This window comes from Arvicanthis niloticus, chromosome 16 (genome assembly GCF_011762505.2).
Source record: "Arvicanthis niloticus isolate mArvNil1 chromosome 16, mArvNil1.pat.X, whole genome shotgun sequence".
Classification (NCBI taxonomy): domain Eukaryota; kingdom Metazoa; phylum Chordata; class Mammalia; order Rodentia; family Muridae; genus Arvicanthis; species Arvicanthis niloticus.
In genome coordinates this window covers 9,113,665-9,133,664 of record NC_047673.1, presented here as the reverse complement: position 1 = coordinate 9,133,664, position 20,000 = coordinate 9,113,665, and the positions used below count along the sequence as shown (strand labels likewise).

The window sequence follows — 20,000 nt, the reverse complement described above, 5'->3', positions numbered from 1 at the left end:
CAGATAAAAGACACAAACACAGCCTTTATATTTTTAAATATGCCTTTGGCAACACAATAACACAACAGCTGCCTACCTTCTGTGCTCTTAAAATCTGCTTCCTTATTGATTACACCAAATTATTACTTACTACTTCTGCTTCATCTGGGCTACTCTTAGCTCCCACTGGCCAGCCCATGTGGTCATGTTTTTATGGCTCAACGAACCCCTGATGGTCTTCCTATCTCATCTCCTGTATGGTCTTCTTTTATCCCATGGCATCTCTCCTTCCCTCTGCTCCTTCCTCTAAGCCCACCAAAACTCAACACCACCTATTTCTCTTCTCCCCAGCTACTGACAACTTTAGTCATCAATCACAATTAACTGGGGTCAAGGGTCACTCAGTGTCTTATGTACAGACTCTCTCATCTTGGGGGCAAACAGCCTTAGAGGCCCCAAATTAACATTAAAATACAAACAACATTAGGCCTACCTACTACTCATCAAGAAAGGTAGGGTAGTGAGGTTAACCTCGGCCTTGTCCCTAAGGCATGAGTGTGTAGCAGGTGTGAAGACACCACTACCTCACTTGTGTTGTTCATCTTCGAGTCTCTCCTCCATCCTAAGCAAGACTGTGTTATCAGTACGAGGTCCCTGAAGTCCCTGTACATGGCCACCCTTACACACTGATGCCCAACACATCTTCCTGTATCCTATACTAAGCACTGTTGGCAAGGCAAAGGGCAGAGGTCCACATACGGATATGTCTGCCTCTGAAGAGGATTCCCTGAATTTGGGGGTTCCTGTCACAGAAAGTATATTGTAGGAAAGACTGGAAGATACTTACAATCAATGCGAACACTAAATAAGGGAAGGAACAATCTTTATGCATCACTGTGACAGCTGGGGACCGGTGAGAGACAACACCGTGCTGTCTACCTAGGGTCCTTGGAGACTAGATGACAGAAATAAATATTAAAGAGAAGCAGATTTGAAGGAATGGACTGTCAGTTGAGATTCGGGTCTTTGATGGATGACTAGGATATTACCATACAGATCCTCATCTCAAGAAGGAAGCAAGAAGGAAGCCTGGAGCACATGGTGCTAGCTGCCTCAGGGTACCTGACCCCAAGCCTTGGTGTAGAAGCCACTCCTGTTCTTGGACTAGAGCCTCCCAGGGGATGAAGGAGATGGAAGCTGGTTGGGGCCTCAGGGTGGTTAGAGGCAATACACCATCCTCCCTACATTCACTCCTGGTGCTCAAACCCTGAACCACAAAGATGAAGCTTATGATGCAAGGTAGAGATTCTTTTAGAGGGGATATTTTTAAACAAGAGAAGAAATGGGTAGAATCAAATGACCGCTAATTCCCCAAATTTGAAACCTGGTGAGTTATCATCATACATTTAAAGAAAAAAAAATCAGTCCTGAGAGCAATTTCCACATCACCCTGAGCTTGCACAAACAGCAGTGGTTCTGCAATGGTCAAAGCTGGCACATCTATTCCTGTCTTTGTAATTGTGTTGAAAGACAGAAAAAAAAAAAAAAAAAGAAACAAGCAGAAAGGGAATAAAACAAGGTTGTCTGAGCATGGGTGTGGCTCGGGTCACTTTCTCTACCTTCTCTTGAACGGAGGAGATGCATTTTACACAGTAAGTCATGCTCTGATAGTGATACTTTGCAGTTTATTGGTTAGAGTACATATCATCCAGATAGACCTGTGAACTTGCTTGGGACAAATGCCAGCCCCGCTAGGTTGACCTCCTTACTGGGTTGTCTTGCTGTGCTATGTGGGGAGTTGGTAAACGCAGTCCCCTGTGGGAAAATAGTCTCTGAACCTAATATCAACATCATTTGTCTTGCTGTGAGCTTTCTATTTTGCTTGAATGACTTCCACAGTCATTTAAAATCATCCCATCACACTTCTCTGATGCACCCAATCTTTAACTTACGTTAATTGAGCCCAGAGTTGTTAGTGGTGTGGTCTGTGTTAACTGAGCCCTGGGTTTGTTAGTGTTGGAGTCTGTGGAATCCACATTTCCCCCTCCTTTCCCCTTTCTGCTTATTTCTTTCTTTCCCTTTTATATGCTTTTAAGAAAATAAAGTTAGCTTTGAATAAGACACACATGAAAAATGAAACTGCTTGGAAATGAAATCACTGAGAATATGTGACTGCCTGTAAAGAGAGACATGAAAAAAATTTACACAGGGCCCAGCACCACTCATAAGTATTTCTCTTTCACTAACACTGTGCCAAGTACAGCCCTGGATCCATTCACCAAAACCTTAACAGGGGAGACTCTACCACTGGAAATGTCACCCCAGGTGAGCTAGCAATGGCTTCTGTAAGTGCCTGCAGTGTCACAGCCTCACAATAAAGAGGACAGCCATATACATCAGCTCTCCTAGAGCCACTCCCACACACCTGTGAACATGTGGAATGGGAGATGAAGAGACGGCTCAGTTGATAAAGGACCTGCCACAAAAGCAGAAGGACCTGTGTTCAGATCCCCGAGACCTACACAAAAAGCTGGGCATGGCAGCACACACTTATAGTCCCAGAGTTGCAGAGGTGAACAGAGGTGGTGAGGCCTTAAAGGTCACTGGCGAGTTAGCCCAGCTGAAACCATGAACTCCAGATTCCATTAAAGAGCTTGCTTCAAAAATAAAGATGGAAAGCAACCTAGTAAAAGCACTGAATGTTGCTCTTAGGCCTCTACACATATGCATGTACACACACACACCCCACATGCACACATGTGCACATATGCTCCTGCTCCCACAAACACACACGCACACATGAACAAGTACACACACATGCATATACACATGTCTTTACATACACACACACACACACACACACACACGGATGGACACTGAAACAAACCTAAGGCTTTCATGCTAGTATTGGCTAGTTATTCCACTCTGAAGCAGACATGGAAAAGACGACGGGACAAGTTAATTATTGCAGTCCATGACAGCCCTCCAGCTTCCTCAGAGCAACACTCTGGGTCCTGGTAGTAGGGGCAGTAAATTCTACACAAAGGCAATGTTGTGAGGGGCTTCCTATTCATATACTCTGGGTACAATATAGACTCCTGCTCTAGTTACATTGATGTGTGACAATACAGAAACTGTGTAGCTCCAAAGTCAACTCGGCTATGTTGTTGGCTCCTGAGATGTCATAGGTTTCACCTAAGCAGAACCCAACCCCAACCATCTGCTTTGTCGATTAAACGTGATGTTTCTAAGCCACGATGATTCAGTGTCTCACCTGGTGTCATCCCTTGGTGTCCATAAATCAGTCAGGACTGGAAAGGACTAGAAGAAGCATTTCTATGCTGTGGTCTTGAAATCCAATCTTTCAATGATACTCTAGCAGTAAAGAGGACAAATTTTACTTCACATTCCAAAGAATGGTTTGGTTTTCTGAGGACCAGGGTCACTGTGAGACCTATTCTGTTAGGGTCTGCAAGACTCCATGGTTTAAAGGACCTGAGAATTCATTACTGAAGTTCTGTTTTCAAGAGCCAAGTGCTGATCCATGGAAGAACACAGTGGAACGTTCCAGACAAAGCCTAGAATAGGCAAAGTCCATGCTGTGGTTGTGGAGGGTCCCTTAATGACACAAGCTTAGAGAGGGGGGCAAGTTATAAGCTAGTACATATAAGATACCAAAGACATAAACAGATTGAAACTTGTTTCTTCCCACCCTCCACCTCCGCACTGAGAAGTCTACACTGGCTCCTGACAAAGTTCTTTTGTAGACAGCCACACATCCCTCTTCCTCCGGGCCCTCAGCTGACTGTGTTGTACTGACTTCATCCTGACTCCCAGCTTGGTATTTTTGTAGTCATCATAAAATAATGTTTAGAGAGAAAATGAACACAGAGTTTCCCATTCTCCTGGAGCCAGATAATACACCGTAATAAAAATCACTACGTGCAGTTTCCGAGAGTGTTTTATTCCATTTGAACGTTTAATGGCACTTCACTGAGGTAAAAAAAAAAAAAAAAAGTTCCATTCAGCTTACAGTCTAGGTATTTAGCAAGTGAATAAGTGAATGGTATGTTCCAGAGGGAAAGTTAAAAATATATCACAATCCCCATATGTCAAAAATGGTATTTACATAATAAAAAGGCACAAGTCCAGCTAAGTGGAAACATATTTCTAAAGATAACATAAAATGCTAGCATCAACAATGTATGGAAATTCTTGGACCGTAATGAGAGTGGTAGACCCTGAAGCACAGTGGATGACTGTCTACAATTGTGCTACAACTGTAATTCCAAGAGGACAGAACGAGGCAGAAATTAACTGCAGCATGTGCCATGCCTTGGGGACATAAGGAAATACAAATTAAAACAAGATATAATTATTGCCTTTTATTTTGAAAACCATTAAAAGTGGACTATAATTTAACGTTAAGGAGGTTATTGCGAGAAAATGACACAATTTTTTTCATGGGGATATAAATTTATTCGCGTATATAGGCAAATATCAGCCTTTAGACATCAAGACTAGAAAAAGGCTTACAACGTCGGATCTATGGTTGTGCCTTCCAAGGCTTATTCTAATGAAATTACTAGGGGTAAAGCCAAAGATCTGTGTGGAATGAGACTGTAACGGCAGTGTAGACACCAGAGCAACCACCGGAAGGGCTGCCATGGGTGACGAGCCCCATACCAACCACCAGGCTTCCCTGCCACAGGCTGATACTGAGCTCAGAAAAACTGTTCTGCCCTCTCCTCAAGTTCTGGAACAGGACAAGTCCCCTTTTGTAGAGATGCCACCAGCTCCTATACCAAGGGACATGCACATCTTGGAGGAGCTTTCCTGTAATGCCGTCTCCCACTTCACCTTCCCAAACTGACCCCACGTGACCACTCCCCTTTCCCCTGTCTTGTCTAGTTCTTTTCCCACAATTCATCATTCCTGTTACTCTTCACAGACTGAGCCACTGCTTCAGTTTGTCACTCCGTAACTGTGAAACCCACATCTCTATGAAAGCACTGAAATTCACAGGACCTTTTCTTATAAAACTAACTTTTTCCACTTTTATTTGCAGTCTGCATTTGTAAAACACAGAATAGGAAGGAAAAAGGTTTTTTTAGGTTTGGTTTGGTTTTCCTGCAATGACGTAGTGAAACATAAGAAGCTATTCATAACATGATGTGAGCCAGTCCTGGGAGGGCTTGAAAATGTTTTGTGAAATGGATAGATGTTAAGACAGTATTGAGTCAAGAATGTTGCATCCTAAGCCAAATATATAACATGTCGGCAGTACATGCATGTATGTATGTTTGACACACATGTATGCAAATGTATCAAAACAGAACTACACAAGAATGATTGTCTCAGGGGCAACATTATGTATGTTCACTCCTGTATTAGGTCAGAAGCTCTATGGTGGTAAAATGATGAATAAACAGTAAATTCAAAATAATGATTAAGAGTTTCTCCAGTTTCTTTCACTTTCAAACCCTCTTCTGAGACATTGGTGGCCTCACTTCCTGGTCTCGGAAAGCAAAATGTTCATCAGCTTAGTCCTCCTCCCTCAGCTGTCTTGTCCACATGGAGAAGCTTCCTGACTGCAGAGCATCTGGGCCACGCAGGAAGGCTGCCCTCATGGTCTTCCAGAAGCCACAGCAGCCAGCTGCAACCTCATTCTGAGACCTCGGAGGATTGTGAGTATAGTAGACAAACCCTGCCTAAGTTCCTGAGAGCAGAGGATCCCTGGCCCTTGGCTCCTCACCGGATGGACATACAACCAAGCTGTGCATGGTGGTAAAGCTTCCCCAAACCAGACAAGTCACAGATATCAATGTAAGCCAGAAAAATGTGCCAACTGAGCAAGGACAGAAAACACAGGAAGAATCACATCTTTAAGGTCCCTAAAAAGCCTGTCAAAGGCAGGATGAAGACATCTCTAGGTAAAGAGAAGTGATGTCATGCATTGCTTGGTGTCTTAGTTAGGGTTTGGATTGCTGTGAACAGACACCATGATCAAGGCAACTCTTATAAGGATATTTTAATTGGGGCTGGCTTAAAGGTTCAGAGGTTCAGTCCATTATCAATAAGGTAGGAAGAATGGCAGTGTCTAGGCAGACATGGTGCAGGAGAAGCTGAGAGTTCTACATCGTCATCTGAAGGCTGCTAAGAGAAGGCTAGCTTCCTCATGGTTACGAGGAAGGTCTCATTGCCCATCCCCACAGTGACACACTTTCTCCAACAAGGCCACACCTACGCCAACAAGACAATACCTTTCTAACAGTGCCACTCACTGGGCTGAGCCTATTCAAACCACCATACCTGGAAAGCCACACTAAGCAAAGCTATGGGGAATTTTTTAAGAAAGGTAAAATGATCCCTCACACAAGGCAGGGAATAGAAGGGACCAGTGTGAGGTAAGCAAGCCTGAGCTCATACAAACCCACAAACTAGTAATAGTGCTGTCTTGCTAAGGTCGGAAGCACACACGATGAGTATACGCACCTAGACAGAAGTCAGATACATGCATGAAGGAATGAAAACCATCTCTAGGTCTTGCCTGGCTTCTCTGTGAACTGAGAAGAATGCTGCACACAGGCCAATGTCTAACAGCCAAGACCGGAAACAGGAGCCTGCATAGAAGCCCAGGAAGAGGAACACTAAAGCCCATATATTAGCCAAGAGAAAGGAAAGGCAACCCCTTCTTATCACAATAGGATGCAAAAAAGCCATACATGAAAAACAAGAAGCAGAGCATCAATGGCATGTACCTGTTAATCCCAGGAGAGGAGGCAGGGGCAAGCAGATCTCTGAGTTTAAGGCCAGTCTGGTCTACAAAGTTCTAGGACAGTCAGAGCTACACAGGGAAACCCTGACTCAAAAATTAAAAAAAAAAAAAAAAAAAAAAAAAACATTAAAAACAATTTTAAAATCAGGAAATAAAATATGAGAAGTGATAGGGTAGATTTAAGTAACAAGGTATCAACACTGCATTTAACAGCCATCTCATGGACCATTTCAAAACAAATAACCATAAACATATGTGATGGTTAATCTTCACTGTCAAGTTGACTGGATTTAGAATCACCTAGGAGACATAACTCTGAGTGTGCTATCTATGAGAGTTTTAAAGTGAAGTTTCGCTAAAGAGGGAAGACTATCCTATGGGCTGGGGGTCCAGAATGAACAAGGAAACCAGGAGCGGGATCACCAGTGTCCATCTCTTTCTGCTTCTGACTGTGGAGACCACGTATTAGCTGCCTCAGACTCCAGGGATGGCTGCCACACCTTCCTCCCATGGTATCCCCTCAAACCATAAGCCCGGGTAAAAACTAATACCTGAAATTATTTGTCAGATATTCTCTTCATGACAAGGAAAACCAAGCAAGTAACAAAATGGCAAAGAAAAGTGACAGGCTGAGCTCTGGAGTAGATTGTAAATTCGCCATCCCCAGAAAACAAAGGCTATTTCACAGTGATGGACAGGGAACGTGCCAAGATACAATTTACGTGACCTGCAACATGATTCCAACATATAAGATTAGAAAATTGACAAATCTGAAAAAAAGAAATAAGATGAATATAATAAAACATAAAACACATTATATTGATTAGAAATTTTCAGTTAAAACAAAGACTGTTGAGCCATGACACTGAGAACAGGAGAATACTCTTTTCAGAAAGGCACAGAGTACTTGCCAGAGAATCAGAACTTGTAAAAAAATAAAATAAGATGTTTTATTCCAAATGTATAAGTCTGATAAAAGAAAACGAATCTTTGTAAAACACAACTTCAAGGAAAACTCAAGAACCATCACCATCACCAGAAAGAATCAGAGTGGTGGGGACATTTACCCAGAGCAATTTCAACTCTCGGAAAGTCAATGATGTTAAGCAAATGAAAGGGTCACTTCCCACAGTCACTCTGAGGTCAGACTAATCTCAAGGAAAGAGAATTTGGAAACAGTCAGTCTACACTGAGCTCACGTGTGACAACATGAAACTGAACTTTTATCAGATGCTGCCCAGAGCGGTACAACACCATGATGTTTTTCAGGAATTGAAAGCTGGTTTGTCACTCTTAGATCAATCGATAGAAAGCCTTCTTAAAAGTCTTAAAGTCATTAAAGAAATAAGAATTAAAAATTAAGTAAGTGTGGTGGTACGAAGAAACATCAGATATAATGTGACCGACAATGAACACCTTTAGTGACTACAAGCAGAGAGACATTTTCTTCTCTGGAGAGATGCATACACAAAGCCATGAGGCAAAAACCCATCTTATTACAGAAACACTAGGAGGCTTCCTACCTGAACTCAGGGCTACAACTTGACATCCACCTTTGCTACCTCAGTACATTACTGGAGTCCTGCCCACTGCAACCAAGCTGGACAAACTTACAGAACCACTCTAAATGGATGGATGGATGGATGGATGGATGGATGGATGGATGGATGGATGGATGAATGGATGGATGAATGGATGCAATTGTAGTCATTCTATTATGGCTACAGACTGTCTAAGAATTAATCTACAAAGTACTAAATAAAATTAGCATATAAATATTGGTCAATATACTAAGTTAACAAAATCTTATTTCTATATAACAGCAGAAGGCAACCAATTAACGACTTTAAAATTTCATTTTATGTATAAAAACGTATCAATTTGATTTACATGAAACTTACAAATTCAAAATGCCTACAGTGCATCTAAGGATGACAGGCAGACTGCACAGGAGTGACACAAAAGGCATTTCAGAATGTCCAGACGGAGGGATCTGAGGCAGAGATGGTCTAACCCAACAAGCATACCTACTTCTCTCCAAAGCAATTCATATACATCAGTTCATCAGAGCACAGGGACACACACTGCATAAAAACAGATGCTGACACTAATCCAGAGGTGAGAGCACAAGGCCCTCAGTGAAGAGGAAAGACTGTTAGAGCAAGATAGTTCAGTGACAACTGTCATGGCAGGGTGAGGTGGGAGTACAAGGTGACGGCAAAGGCCCTGAGGGGCTGAGCTGGCACAGAGTGTCCACACAGAGCCACTGACCATGAGAGGCTGGACTGTAGGCAGGCAGGAGCAGTGCACCAGCCAGACTCTCCTGGAGAGAGTCACACACTCACCAGACATGCAAGGAACTGGTAATTCAAGTCAGACATGCACCACCACCCACACACACACACACACTCATTCACCATACCGGGTGAAACACACAAAAAAAATCCACTCACACACATACACACCACCTTTGCAGAGCCACACACACGCTCACATATGCACATGCTCTCCATGTGTTCCACATGCATATACCACACATTTTCTTAGCACACTGTCATATCCACACACAACTTACCACATATTTTCTAAGCATACTCAATTATACACATGCTAAAATACACTCACCATACACAAAATTACAAACACACATACCCACTCACCCCACTTACTGTCTCTTGCCACACATTTACACATATAAGCTTTACACATATACATGCACAATCTCACCACAGAGTCGTGCACGTGCAAGGACGTGCGCACACACACACACACAGACTTTCTTCCCACACACAAATACACACATGCGCACACACACACACACATACACTCATCACAGACTCCCACACATGCCACATATTGAGCACACACACTTTATCTCATAATCTTCACACACAAACACTCATCACACACATACTCAACACACACACCTACTCACTCCACATATTAAATACACTTACATTTTCACACACAGAATCCCAGAGATATTACAGGTGTTGATCTAAGAACAAAGTACCAGGCTTTTAGAGCCTTGAAAGATCTAAATGCAAAGGACAACATGGATGCTGGGCTGGATGACACTTGTAAATCTGTCACTACAGATCTCAGCCTGAGAGTGAAAGGGCATGTACCAAAATTACACATAAAGCCATAGTTCTCAACCTGTGGGCCAGGACCCCTGTGAGGTGGGGTGTCAAATGACTCACAGGGGTCTCATATCAGATACCCTGTATATTGGATACTTACATTACGATTCACAACAGAAGCAAAATTACAGTTGTGAAGTAGTAACAAAAATAATTTTATGGTTGGGGGGGGAGGTCACCACAACACAAGGAACTGTATTAAAGGGTCTCAGGATTAAGAAGGTTGAGAACCACTGATTTAAAGGGTCTCTCACTGAGAACACATTACAAACAGACATGGGCACATAGCCCAGTCAGGAACAATTTGACATTTTCTATCAAAGGGACAGTAAAGACAAGAGAAGGAGCTGGTCCCAGGCAGAAACACATAAGGACCAAGTGTGACAGCACCACTCACCACTCAGACTGGCTCACGTACAAGGGCTACATCATCTGGTGTTGATGGAGATACCTGGGCTCCTGAGCCTGCCTCTGGGCATGTGGAGGGATGGCCTGAAAGTCAGATGTACACATCCCTGAGCCTGGCAGCTCAGTCAGGCTGCTGCACACAGCAGGCACACCTGTGGGATTGCCAAAAAAGGTTTGGGAGATCCACAGCAGTGTTATCTGTGACACTCTCAAATAGAAAAAAATAAGAGGAGAGAGAAGGAGAGAGAGAGAGCGAGAGCGAGAGAGAGAGAGAGAGAGAGAGAGAGAGAGAGAGAGAGAGAGAGAAGAGGGGAGAGAAGGGATGTCCACATTACAGTGATAAATAACCCATGGTATAACTGTATAATTAAAGGCACAAGCACACATAGTCATAACTGCATGGGCACACATCAAAGGAGTAGCATCCAGGTGCTCCATGCCCATCCCCCAGCATGCTGCACACCATCCATCCACAGCAGACAGGACGCAGTTCTGTGTGTGGAGATGTCTGGGTAGGAGGTGAAGACTAATTTCCCCACCCAAGCACTCTGCTGCAAATGTGTTTTCCCGCAACATTCACATGAGACTCGAAGGAAACAGGAGAGTTGTGTTGTCACAGTGTCCCCAAAAGCCATCAGATGTATGCTTCCTAGGACTCTCAGATGTGAGTAGGCCATACCAACCTGCCCTGACAACATGAAATCATCAGACCTCAGCAATCCATGCCTAATCCCCTTGCCAAGATGGTATCCTCATTCCTGAGTGGGCGGAAACCATTTATTCTGACCAGAGAAGACCTGTGTAGGCTGTAGCCTTCTGCCCTGATTCCACAGGACCCTCAGATATTGACTACTGATGTCCACCTCCTCTGACCATCTGGAGCCCCCACACCTGAGTGGGCCATGCCTAATCCCCCTGGCCATGTGGGACTTTCAGATGTGAGCAGTCCATGCCCACTTTATCTGACACATCAACCATCATAGGCTCACAGAGAGAAAACAGACTTAGAGCGAATGAGAATGGTCCAGAATTAACTTTCCAACATTTGTGAGAAAGGGATGAAAATAGGGATGTCCTGTTTTCTGGAGCATCTGGAGATGGTCTGGACAATAGAAAGATAAACAAGACACTTTGCTAACTCGATAACCATAGCCAACATGGTATCCGTGGCTGCAGTAACACCCAGGGTGGAGAGCAGCTTTGGAATCCCACGATGGAGATCTTGCAGCTCTGTACTCTTCAGTCTCTATGTCCTTAACCACCTTTAGGTCTCTGCAGTGTTCCCACTCCGGTGCAAACCTATATGCATTACCAGATGGCTAATCAGCCTTCTGCTTCCATAAACAGACACTTTTTACCTTCTACTTATTTTTTTTTCTGATCGTTTACTCTGCTCCATCATCTTTTATCTTTCCAAGTCATGTGAATTTATGTCCACTGCCTCCTGAATGCTCTCCAGCATGCATGAGTGCCAACACGCCCCCTAGAACTGCTCTTCCTTTCCTGCCTCACTTTGGAGCCCTCTAGGCTTTCCCCTTTTCCCTTTGCTCCTAATCACTCACACTGTGAGGGTGAGGAAATGCAGGGAACCGCTCTAGGAAATGCCCCAGCAAGGTCGGTCCTAATTCCAGGTGTTCTGAAATCTCACACGGTCACCTCACCATTCCTCATCCGGGGCAATGCTCACAAAACACCCAGATATGTCATCCTGCAATCTAGAACCTACTTCGGTCCACGCCAGGATGGCTAGGTAGGAGCAGCGTTTTCTATGGTAGGAACACAGAGTTTCAGAGTAAGGGAGTTGGGTTTATGAGAACACAGTAGCAAAGAAAGGTCCAGTGTGGACAGCACGCAGGGCACGCATGGTAAGACAGTGAGAAAGGATGTGAATGTGGCAAAGAAGTCTGACCTCTGGAGCCATGCGGAAGAATGGTGGCCTCACTGTGTATGGGCTTGAAGTCGTAGTTATAGTTATAGTATTAGTGGAACCAAAGGAATTAACAGGATCCAGATTATTAAGTATTAACAAAAGCAAGACACCTAGGGGATTCTTGGATCCATGCTAATTGGAGTCAGAACACCTATAAGACCTGGTGTATCCACTGGACTGAGACAGCCGAGAGGCTCCAGCACCGGCATGAGACTCAGAGCATTGATTTGGTGGCTCTCACAGAAACCAACTACACACTCAGATTCTTTTTTCTGCACCCTTGCGCTTAGTGCTACAACAACCGGAACTGTCCCATCTACGGGTCTCCAAGAAAGAAAGCCATGGTGTTTTTCAAAATGAGCATTTGGTGGTGCTGTGAGAGTGAGAGCCCCAGCAATCAAATGCAGATACTGTGGAGACTTCCCTTCTAGCCCACAGTGTCCAAAGCCAGCCGAGGGGAGGAGAACGTGCTGGTATACACCTCCCTTTAGTTCGTGGAACCTTTCTGTCCCTTCAAATGACCTTTCATCTCATCCTTACGATATTTGTATGTGAACAAGAATGACAGAGATGGGTGAAGGTGTTTGTCCTGATTCCCAGATGAAAGAGGAAACATTGTCAATAGTCAAGGTCCCCTTCCTATGCAACTGCGGCGTCCTTGCAGGCATAGTGGAGCATCAAGAGCTACCTATGAGCCACACACAACACGGGGACAGGGGCTTGGCTGATTCAGTCACTTAGAAAAGTCCACTCAAAGGAGGTGCACCCATAGGGCAGGGGAGGATAACACACTTTTATAGGAAATATGAGCCTTCTCCTGTTTGTCACATTTGTCTGCTTTGCTCCATATCTTTTGCCTTCTCCCGGTAACACTGCTCCTTAACCCCCTTCCCCAGGCTTCCCCCAAACTCAGTATCTTCTGTCTTTAGCATTACACACAGAAATGTTAGAGGCCCTCTCCCTCTGCAGGTTACAGGTTTCTGTAGCTCACAGAGCAGCCCCTCCAATGACAGACATCTTACCCTACAATGGCTGTATGCCAACCAAACGTTTCCCACAGGACTTTGAGAAAAAGCACAGTCCAATATCTGCCCTTTTCATTCTGATAGGCAGAAATGTTGCATCGTATCTACTTAGGGCAATTTTACAAAAGACATTCTACTCCGGGTCCAGAGAATTCACCAACATTGTCTCTCAGAGTCCCTTCCCCCTCGCTGTGCGGATACATCTCTAGTCACTTTCTGTCAATCTCCATATCCAGGGGATTTGCTGAGTAAGTCTACAGACTCATTTCTTATTAGATTTAAAATTATGAGATATGTGAGGCTTAGAACTCAAGGTTTAATAATTTATTTGACATTTTTCTTCAGTAAAGAAAGAAAACTTCATGTAGAAATTGATGTGACCCATCAATTCGCTGGTAACCCACCACTTGACACTTAAATTATTATTCAGTTGGTAGACATAAAATCTATATGGCCATCTATCAGAATTTCAAAGATCTTCAGATCCTTAAATTTAAAAAAAATAAAGTTTTATTCACAACCTTTGCAAAGGTGCCTTGTGAAAGCTACTGTCTAAATTGCAAGGTCATGGCAAAAGAACATCTGAAGAGAGAACTTGAGAATTTCTCAGTCCCCTGGGAAACAGCAAAATACTTCATGACACGTATTTTTAAATTACTTTAAAAGTAAGTGGGACTACGGTACTTATTTTTAATCTTCTCCACGCGTAACTTTTATAGCATACTTATTAAATGAAAACTTAACATGAGTTCCTTTTGGAAAATTCTGACGTCATCTTGAAAAATTAAAAAGAACAAAAACTCAGGTAAGGCTGAAGCATGAACATCAGGTTCTGCATCGTTAGTACTTATATTCAGAGTTGAACACGTATCCATTTGTCAGTATCAAACCCAAGTTCCCTCTGCATTCAGCATTAGACCCATGCTGTCAAATATGCTCGCACATGTGATATGGGAGTGCCTGACTCCGGCATTGCTAGTTACTGTTCCTCTAACTCAGAACAACCTGCTTCCTGAGCCTGGTTACACCACAGGAAAACAGTCTAAATAAGGCCCGACCTGCATGGCTTGAATTCCTGGAGGAGGCAGAAGGTCCTACTGACCACCCTGCCCTCTGTGTCACCATCCCTGGCCAGCAAAGTTGCTTCTCTCCTAGACACTGAACTTCTGGGCATGTTCATTTGCCCAGAGCCGAGCATGCAGCACACCTGTCTGAGTCCTGGTTTCCTTATGCAGAAATGAGAGAATCCATTCCTGCTGTGCTGGTGGTAACACTGCTGCGATTCTTACATGTTCTAACTCTACTCCAGCTAGATCCAGCCTGTGCTAGCACAGTAGCCCCTGGGACCCTTCTGTAACATCCACCATCCCCTTCCTTATAATGCAGGGTCACTGAAGGTATAGTGAAGCCTGGGGAAGGGGCTTAAGGAGCAGTGTTACTGGGAGAAGACAGAGGATGTGGAGCAAAGCAGACAAATGTGACAAACAGGAGAAGGCTCATATTTCCTATAAAAGTGTGTTACCCTCCTCTGCCCTCCAATGGGTGCACCTCCTTTGAGTGGACTTTTCTAAGTGTGACTGAATCAGCCAAGACCCTGTTCCCATGTAGTGTGTGGCTCATAGGTAGCTCTTGATACTTCACTATGCCTGAAGTGTGCCAGTGTCGTGAGCTTGAGGTATTTAGATTCATGCCTGGCCCCTCCTGACCGTGAAGGAGCATCCAACATCCTCTTGACACTCCCTGGTGAGGGTTATAAAAGGTAATGCTGTTTCAGGATGAGACACACCTAAGTACGGTTACTGCCCCCTTGATAAATCATTTCCCTGCAATAGACTTAATCATAAACCAAGAACTTCATGTTTTCTATGAACTGCCTCTTTAAGTCCCTAAATTTCTAATATTGAAATATTTATCCCCAAGTGAGGGTGTTAGGAGCCTGACCTTTGGACAATGATAAAGTCATGAGGGTAAAAAGACTCATGATGGCATTAGTGACCTTCTAAAAGGGACCCCACTCAGGACGAACCTTCCAGGGACCTAGTTCAATAAACACTGAGTGTCACACCTCACCCTTGGACACCCAGCCTCCAGAGGTATGAGGAATAAATGTCAGCTGTTTGTAAGCAGCTGGTTGTCATGGCAGCATGAATGCGCCAGGCAGTGATTAGGACTTCTGGTTTCCCTAAGGCAATCTTCACTGGAGGGAGATCCAGGGGGGCAGTTAGGCCCAGCATCTGCACGCTGTGCCCTCTCCACTGCCCCTGTGCACACATGGCCTCACAAGGAAATCAGAGTCCTGATGCTTCTCCTTGCGCCATCCTCATGTGGACACCAGCAGGGAAAGACTGGCAAGTCAGGGGTCGCAGGTGACGTCTGTGACTTTACACAATCGTTCTGAAAGTTTACTCACAGGGAACACTGTGGCTAACAAGCAAGCATGGACTTTTCCCATTCTTTAATGGGGATAAAACATTTCCACTAACAAGGGCGGCTGACCAAAGGGGAGCTCCACTGCAGGCCAAACCACAGCTGCTGGGCAAGAGAGAAGGCAGAAAGTTAGCAGATTTCTCCCCGGAGTGGGAAACATAGATTGTGTGATTCCACTTAAAAACAGAACTCTTTAAGAATTTTATTTAGCTTTCTTTTTTTATAGTTAAATATCCCAGTGTCTCCGTTTATACATCTAATAAACTTTGACATTTTCTGTAATTTCCTGGCCTCTTTTATTTTTACATAGGAACCCTAGCCTGGCCTCTGAACCTTTAGGGAATAGATGTAGGCTGAGCTGATGGCAAGCAGTGTTTGCACATCCAAGCGATCTGCTTGTCCATAAAGCAAGCCTGTAGAGCAGCAGCAGGTCCACAGAGCAGACACCACAGCTGCCAGCATCCTTTCCTGGCCCGGCTAGTCTGGCCCTGTACACTGCCTCCTTGTTCCCAGTGAATCCTCTACATCCTTCACGGAGTGGGGAAGGCTGTGCCTTCCTCCCTGTAAGGTGCTTTGGAAGGACAGTGGATAGGATTAGAATTCAGGCTCCATGAGGAGCATCCTTAGGGTGAGGTGGATGTGTGGGTCAGATCTAAGCAGCCTCTGGCTTGAGTCATGTGTTAAAAGAATACTCCCTGACTGGGAAAGACTTCTGAGTCTCCTGCTACATGGAGCATGAGAGAACTGTGTTTGATCTACTGAACACAGATAAGAGAACTTGAGGGATTAAAGGCTCAAGTTTGTTCAGAGCCAAGGACCCACTATGTACCAAGCACTGTGCTGGGGCTGTCCATACTAACCATGGTCAGTATTAAACTGGGCACTGACCACACCACCTAGAGCAGGCAGTGTGCTGGGTGCTATGCATCTAGAATGTGGATGTCCTACCATCTAGAGTCAGGCCCAGTTTCTGGATACAGTCCACACTGACTATACTTCCAGGTGTGTCTAACCTGTGGCCCATGCATGGGCTGCATGAGGCCACACGAGGACAGCTATGAACGCTGCCCAACACAAAACTGCAAACTTGCTTAAAACATTATGAGGATTCTTTTTTCAATTACATGCACGTGTATTCTGTAGATGATAATGTTGAAAGATTGGGCACATGTGGCAAAATTAGACATGAGTCTGGCTGGCTACAGTCTACACAGCCTGTAAGCAGGGAGGCAAGAAACTGCAGGCTGACTCATAAGGCCCAACACCATAAAGCCAGGGAGGATAGCCAGGTACAGGGCTACCCTGCCCTCCTCAGCACAACATCTGTTGCTTTCAACTGGATGCCTTCTTGCAGCAAGAGGAAGGTTGATTCCTGGGGAGACAGCAGTCTGGGGAAATCCTTGAAGCGTAGGAAGTAGATGAAATTCTCTAACAGGATGTGACCCCGGAAGGACATGGCTCATTGAGCTTATGTCTGTGGCAACAGGCAAACCACAGGACAATCTTAATCTTGTTTCTTAATTCTGAAGAGCGATTGCCTCAGATTAAATGACCAAGAGTCTTTCCCACCACAACTCTCACTGATTCCCAGATGGCTCCGGAGGGTTTTCTTTCTAATTGTTTCAACTCATGAACATCTCCATGTGTGTTTTCCTAGCAGAAATAGAGCTAGCTAAGAGTGTCTGTGGGAGGGGTGGTCCCTGCATGGAGAAGCCTGCACTATAAAGGTGCCTTCCTCAAACCACATCCTCAAAATGACACCCACCATACTTTAAGGGCATGAATGTTCTGGATCCCAGCAAACTGGGAAGAAGGAAATGGCAGCAGAATATCTCAAACCAAGAAATGTGCTTTCACATTTTCCAAAGCACCTTCATATTCCTTTTAGAGGTCCTTTTTTATCCAAAGCTCAAGGTAGGAGCTCTGGGGGTGCTTTGTTAGTTATGTCTATCTAGTTTGGGAAAGACATTCTGGCTTCTCAAGACACGTCAGCTTTGACAGTTATGAGTCAACTGGCCTCACGTGCTTCTCCGGGTGTATGCTCCTATAGCTGCTCATTAAATTTTGAAAGTAGTTTGAGGCTGAGTGTTTGGCTTACAAGCCCTCAGTTCCCTTCATACAAAACAAAACCAAACACTCCACTGCTCTCCCTGGAAGAAGTGCCTGTACTTGTAAATTTGTGTGAATGATGCCAGCAGGGGAGAACGGAACAGAAGGCCTGCAGATGCCCAACAGATGAAGGTGCTAAGGTCGTCAGGGAAGGGGGTTTTCAGTGAATTGAGAATAAACATTTCATCAGAAGATTCTCTGGTTTTATTATATTATCATATTAAAGGTTAATCAAGCAAACTTCTATGTTCTCTATAATCCTATTTTCAGATTGTTCTAAATTGCCATATGTACATTAGTATAGTTGACATTAATTCCCAATATCAGTGATACTGGCTGAGCTAGAAATTGATGCTGAAATAAAATTTGACTTCTAATTACATGACTCACTGGTTAAAATCTGAGGTCTAACCCTTTCTAATTCCTACTTAAGCTCTTAATTTAGGTAAAATAATCAATTGCAGATAAAGTTGGAGTTAATTTTTCTCAGAATATAATAATCTATTAGGCACCATATTAAATGCATTCTAAAAGGAAAGGGTATTTGTGGTCAACACATGAGAACACATCTCTCATAGTGATTTCTCCTATCAACATTCAGCATGATTTGAAGAATGCCTACATGCAGGTTCCTGATTTTAAGAAAGATGAATTTAATCACGGTATTCTTTAGAGAAGTTTACATATCCATGCTACTTAGTACACACTGTCAAGAAGTGACAGAACCCTAGTATAGCAGCTGACACATCACCCTGCCCTTCTCTTCTACAAGACCAGTGAGCACCCTCAAGTAGCTGAGACCCCCAAGTCAGCAGTTTCTTCTGTTCCATCATGAGCTTAAGGCAGGGCTTCAGGAGGATGGAGATTTCTTGTTCATAAAAAGGAAGAGAAACACTATACAATTAAAAAACCACCAGCAAAGGGCTGGAGAGATGGCTCAATGGTTAAGAGCACTGACTGCTCTCCCAGAGGTTCTGAGTTCAATTCCCAGCAACCACATAATGGCTCACAACCACCTGTAATGGGATCTGATGCCCTTTCTGGTGTGTCTGAAGACAGAGACAGTGTACTCACATACATAAAATAAATAAATCTAATAAACGCCAGCAAGAAATGGGTATCAAAAACAAAAAGAAAACGATCAGCTCGAGCCTTTGATTCTAGCACTCTGAAGGCAGAGGTAGGTAGGTAGATTTCTGTCTGATTGAGGCTAGCCTGGTCTACAGAGCAAGTTCCAGGACAGACAGGGCTACACAGAAAAACTTTGTTTGAAAAAGCAAATCAAAACAAGAACAAGTCTCTATAAAATTTAAAAGTTAATTGTGAGAAAACATTTCACATTTGTAATTTACCTTTGTTAGAAACCCAATGCTGATGATTCTGCCATTAATATGCAATATGGAAGCCACTGCCCCTTGAAGAGACCCCTGTTCACACCTCTCCACTGGTGGTGGCCAAGGCTTCCTTCACTAGACCATTCAAATAAATTCTAGTCAGTACTCTTTAGGGCTCTGTCACAGAGACTTTCAAATTGACAATAATCTCACTTCTTACACAAAATTTAAAAATACAGTATTTGTCAAGCAACCAAAGTGGGATGTGTAAGAAACTATTCCTCAGACAAGAGATCCTTAGACTATAGAGTATAGAAAATGAGCTGAGAATACATTCCTTGCTCTGTACTCCTGATTAGGAATTGGATGTAGCCAGCTCCCTCAAGTTTTTGATGCTTTGATACCAGGGAGTTGTGAGCGAAAATCAACCTTCAAGTTGCTTTTGGCACGGTACTTTATCATGGCAACAGTAAAGAGACCAAGATGCCAAAAACATGGTAAGGAAGTCACAGTCAGCTGGGGCATCATCAGGACTCAGGACTGCCTAGGAACAGGAGCCTGTGGTACCCAACTGGCCTCAGTCCTCATCCCTAACCTTATTCCACAAAGTCTGCCTAGATACTGTATTTCTGGTCTTTCCCTTATGAGATGGTTACTCTGAGTGTCATTCAATGAGGTACCTTCCACCCAGGCTGAAACATCTGACTGGAAGATGGTGCAGCTTGCCACCATGCTTACAATAATGATGCTATGATGTCCTGCCCTCACCGTACTTTAGTCTTCCATGGAAACTCAGACATGCATTTCCCTCTTGGCATGAGACTAAATGTAGCTGAGCCATAGAACGTACAGTATCTGACACTATCT

At 43.9% G+C, this 20,000-nt stretch overlaps 1 protein-coding gene across 3 annotated transcripts in view; it reads right to left on the bottom strand.

Annotated features, from left to right (window-relative positions):
- The window catches only part of Dlgap2 (DLG associated protein 2), a 735,414-nt gene that overhangs the window by 397,390 nt on the left and 318,024 nt on the right, over window positions 1-20,000 (bottom strand). The window lies entirely within an intron of this gene.